A 5,846-nucleotide genomic window follows, 5' to 3' on the forward strand; every position below is an offset into this window, starting at 1 on the left:
CTTTTAGACAGGCTCTGACACATACAGCTGGTGTGACATTGGAACATTTAATTAACATTCTAAGCCTCAGTTTCCTCAATTTATAAATGAGGGTAAAACTACTAAATACATAGAGTTACATGAGAAATAAATATGAAAATGCATGTAAATGCTTTGTGCAGGGCCTGTCTCGCGGTATAGTTGAATTAAGTGGTAGTGGTGGCCTTCCTTTTACTGACTATAACCACTATCTTTCTTTCTCCCAACTTTTAACTATAGCATCTGCCATCACTGTACTTTGTTTACATGGTAACCTAAGTTGCATTATTTCTTGATTACCTTCTGTGACCCTAAACATCCTTACCATTCTGGTCAAGCTAAATATATCTCTGGGTACAAGTCTTCTCACCTCCAAGTTTTTTCTGCAGTGTTTGATTCCTGAAATACCCTTTTTCCCAGCACACTAAATGAACTCCCTGGGGTGAGAGATTTTGATGTCTCTGCTTCCTGTGCTTAAAAACCCTGTTAAGTTTTGTTTAAATGAGCTTTTAAATATGCTGTTTCATTTTCATGTCATTTATTTATTATTTATACGCCACTCTTTTCAAGAAAAGGTTAGAAGTGGCTGAGTAATGTTCCAGTAACCCTGATTTTTGAAATCTAGTCTCTGTAGTAAAAGTAATTTATTATCTCAACAACAAAAGGTGTTTCTTGGGTGGTGGTGGTAGTGGGGAGTGATGTTTACAGGGAGGCAATTCAAAGTCAATGAGGAACCATACAGTTTCTACTTCTAAAGTACAAAGGTATAAAGGTTGAGCTTGGCCAACGTTAGAATCATAAAATTAGAGACCAGAGCAGGACGTCAGGCATCAGCTTGCAAGAACCTCATTTTAACAATGAGGAAACTAAACGCCCAAAACTTAGGTGATCACAGTCACATAGATAGTTAGTGGCATCATCTTTCTGTTTTAAATAGTAAGTTAAGCAAAACTAAATTGGTTACATTTTCTCAGTTACCCATGGTTATAGAAAGGCTGGCTACCTTCCTGTTGTAATGCTGTTGTTAGCATATCTTATTTGAAGCAAAGTACCTAGAAAGAAAAAATTTCTTGAATGCTAGAGTCATACACCTAAAGTTATAGATAATTCTGATGCTCCAGTATCACCACTATAAAGAGGGTTGGCAGCACACACACAAAAAGAAAACCAACAACAAATGTCATACTCTCATCTTCTCACAGTTCTTAGGACTCTACTTCCTTTAGGAAGAACTCATATGTTAATCAAATTGTCAGAAAAGAGCTTTTGGCCACCTTCCTTATTTTTAGAATTTGTCCCTAGTATGAACTTATTCTTCCTCATTCTTGGAATTTATTTACTCCTAAGTAGCAGATGAAACACATGCTTGAGTACTAATATTTTGACATAAAATCATACAATTTTAGAAACAGAACTCTTGATACTATTATTCTATTAACTATGTCCTATTCTACACCTTTGTCTTCCTATTAATAATGAGCAATGTCTTAGACTTTAAACTCTCGCATGAGAAGAACCTTTTTTATTTTTCACTTTTACTCAACAAATATTTATTTAGCAACTACTGTGTACCAGATCTTGAACATCTAAGGCCAGGTCAAGCTGAGCTCCCTGAGACAAAACAAACAACAACAATAAAAACATACATATATTATATACATATGTGTGTGTGTGTATGTGTGCATGTGTGTGTGTATAGTATGTTTAGCACATAGCAGAAGCTTATACATTTGATGAACAAGTGAATAACAAGTGTGATCTCAAAAACACCTGTAAGAAAATCTGAATTACCAAACCCTGCTTCCTAATTTGACCTATGGATAACTCATCACAGTCATGTAGTTTGATGTACTAAATAATTGGTTAACCTTGATGACACTGATGTTGGTGATGGTGATGGTAAATTTCATTGCCTATGATTTTAAAACCAAAGAACTGCCTTCTTCTATGCCTAGTGGACTCCCCCACCAAATAAACTCAAGGAGAGGTAGGTACCATTCCTGAGTTTAAAAGAGCATAGAGCTGACTCAAAAATTTCCTTTAAAATAGGCCTTTTAATGTTAGTTTTAATCAACTGGAAAAAGTTTTAGAATTAACAAGACTGGTCTTATCGCAATATGCATTTATTGAATTTGCTAATGTTTTTCTCGACAGTTGGGGTTGGAGTGGTGGAGGTGGGGAGCTTTCAAAATTTAAGTACTATATTATTATTTTTAATAAGTAAATTCTAATCTGGGAGGCTAAGTGCATTATTGTTTTGTCATATGTTATGCCTGATTCTATACTGCAATACTACATTCCTCTCTCAAATATATATGCTTAATTTCCCCTGAAAATAAAGAGTTTTGCTTCAGTGATTACAGACTATAGAACACTGATTTCTTCCCACCTGAATACACAGTTCTTGCTCTGGTTTTCAAGATTCTGAATATAATCCTATCTTATGGTTTGTATTCCTTTCTGTAAACTGACTGGTTTACAGGGACGATTAGTTAAACTTCTAGCTCATTTACAGTGTCTACTTTAACCTTGGAGTCCCATGAACTTCACCATTTATCTTAATGTGGAGCTTAGTATTAGTCCATAGGAGAAACAAAATTCTCCTTGACTCCCTGTAACTCCAAATTGTTACTTTTATCACAAAGGGCTTACCAATGCTCTTTAGAGATTTTCTAAGTTAAAGGAAGAGATGTGACAAACAAGGCCAACTGTTCATGACTTTCTTAACCCTAAGATTTCACTCTAATTTCTTTGCCAGTGCTGCAGCTTCTTCTTTAGTGCTTAAGCTGGACTGTACAATCTTCAGGGGCCCTTTCAGTGCCCCTGGCTGGTCTGCCCTTAACAATTCTTTTTTTTGCTTAAGCCAGCAGAGAAAGGTCCAGAGATACAAACTGACTTATTTGGCACTGCTTAGCAAGAACAGAGGCTGCTATATATATATATATATATATATATATACTTTTTTTTTTTTTGCTAGTCTGACTAAATTAGCATGAAACACATTTTGCTATAATGAATTCCAGCACCTTCACCTAGGTGAATATCTGGCAGCCGCTGTGGCCTTGATCGAGAGGGTGAGTTAGGGAAGCTGCTGCTGCACTCATATTCCAGCATTTATTCAAACTCCAATTTGTAACATTCTTTGGTTTTTCTCACTAGACTCTGGACACGTCAAGTTTGTTTCCACTCCAAGGCATATGGCATTTACGCTAGCTGTTCCTTTCCCCTGAAATGATCTTTCTCCAGATCTTCCCATGACTTGCTTTCTTATTTTGTTCAGGTCTCGGAAAACCCTGTCTAAAATGACCTACAACCCCGTAACACTCTTATCTCCATACTCTGCTCTTCTTTGCGTCACAGAACTTATCTGCTACTTGAAAATATGCTACATATTTATGTTTATTACTACTTATACCCCTATGAAAATATGTTTCCTGTCGGCAGGGATATTGCCTAACTTGTTTTCACTGTTCCTCCATTACTTTACCTCGGTGCCTGGCACATGGCATGCGCTCAACAAATACCTTGGAACTAATGGATGAGACAGCAATTGAAACTGTGGCATGTGTTTGGCCCTCCTTCAAGTTCTGAGGGGTCAGCAGTGAGCAATACTTAAAAAAATCCTTGCTTTTGTGAAATTTATACTCATGGAGGATTTTTGCAAATTTCCAGGTAACAGATCACAAGGAACTTGACTGGATGTGCAGTGGTGGCGATGACAAAGAAGGGCTACATTGGAAAGACGTTTAATTGGTTGACTAAGCAGCCTTTGCTAATTTTCAACATTACGGTGACAGTTCATTGGCATAAGAGTCTGGACAAAGCTTCAATTGAGCTGAAGACATTCTAACCTTTTTGATGCTTCTTATCTTATTTCCTTTCTCTCTCCTTTTCCTCCAAGCACTCAGAGCTGTCTTTGGTTTTCGCTAACCAAGTCTCCTCACTAGTGCACCCAGACCTACTTTCCTTGTGAGTGTCTAATACTTCAAATTTCCATCCCCTTGCCCTGTTTGAAATCTCTAATTCTTGAATTCTTAGGGTTTAGCCCGTCATATTAACATAAAACCTTTCTACATTTGGGATGGTCTTATATTTTATGCAACAAAAAGGTTTTTGCACTGCTATGTACTAAACACTAAAGATACACAATTAAATAAGGTGGACAAGGTCTGTACCTTCAAGAAACTCCTCATCACAGTCATCTCCCTAATGAGTTCTTTGTTTTCCTATTTATAAAGTCCATACCTTTAGTCAAACGATTTCCTCCAGTTTTCTTTCTTATGTAAAGAATGTCACTATTTTTAAGGTGATGGATATACCCAGTGCACATTAATGTTCAAGCTTATCCCAACTCAGGTTACCAACTTCATTTACAACCCAGATACCCTCATTCAGAGGTTTCCGCACTGTGTATACTTCCGTCACCACCACACTCACATCAAACTAGGGAGAGAAATTAGCAACAGAAAAAAAAATAATTTAAACAAGATTAATAAACTACCTAACCATCAAAAGAGTGGGTTTTCCCCCTACCAGCTTAGCTTTACAGCCCACCTCCCATTTATTATTGAGGGGTTGCAGTGTTAAACTAGACACTGATAGTCCAATGTAACTCTCATTTATTTCTGGGTCAGGCTTCAGTGAACGTCTAGATTGTTTTTTCCCCTACTGTTGACTGGTATGTGCAGTTTTTAAAAGCTGAGGATGCAGTGACTCATATTGCTGTCTTATTTCTGAAAAAAAAAATCACGCAGTGCCCATAAGCAATACTTATAATGGCCCTGTATAATTTTTACCTTAGAAAAGGTGAAGTTATGGTTCATACAAGATATAAGGTATGTCTGAATATTTCATGGCTAGATGAATATAAACACAGGAATAACAGAACCATCTGATGAAGATCTGGTCATTTTTAACCAATCTGTGAAATACAGACAGCTGTACCACTCAGACGGTAGAGCTGTAGTCATTAGTTAGGTAATTGTGTGAATCCTAACATTATAATTTTAATATAATTTTTAAACTTATTATTACACTCATTAATAAAAACTAAAATGAGGCTTTAAAACCCTGAGCCTGAAGAATTGCTTTTCTAGCTTTCTTCTTAGGTCATATAAATTTCTGGTTGCATATGATGTTCACATAAAGCACACAAATTTTTTTCAAAAATGTCAGAAAATCCACCACATACAAGAGGTTATTGATGAGGTTAAAAGGAAAAATGTAGTTTCAAAAAAAGTAAATGTCAAGTATAAACATATCCAGAAAGAACTTTATAGTACCATAAGTAAACTTATGTTTCCTCAAAGCAGTGAATTTGTAATAACAAATTAGCTTAGGTATTATTATATTTTTGGTAAATAAAAAGCCATCTTTTTTTCCTGAGTCTATGAATTTGATATTTTAAATCTTCTAAAAAATTATTACCAAAATACTATTAGACTTAACTATCATGTGTTAACAGTGAAATATGGGAACTAATACATTTTCTCCCTCTTGGTAGTATTTATAAAATCTACAAACTTACGGTTATCAGGGGGAAAAAGGGGGGAAGGGATAAATTTGGAGTTTGGGATTTGCAGATATTAACTGCTGTATTAGATAAACAACAAGGTCCCATGTATAGCACAAGGAACTACATTCAATACTTTGCAATAGCCTACAATGAAAAAGAATCTGAAAAGGAATATATATATATAATTCAATATATTCAATATAATTTAATATATTCAACATATAATACTGTACACCAGAAAGTAACACAACATTGTAAATCAACTATACTTCAATTAGAAAAAAAAGACTGTGGTCAGCACATGGATGAATGC

The sequence above is a fragment of the Camelus dromedarius genome, chromosome X (genome assembly GCF_036321535.1).
Source record: "Camelus dromedarius isolate mCamDro1 chromosome X, mCamDro1.pat, whole genome shotgun sequence".
Taxonomy (NCBI): domain Eukaryota; kingdom Metazoa; phylum Chordata; class Mammalia; order Artiodactyla; family Camelidae; genus Camelus; species Camelus dromedarius.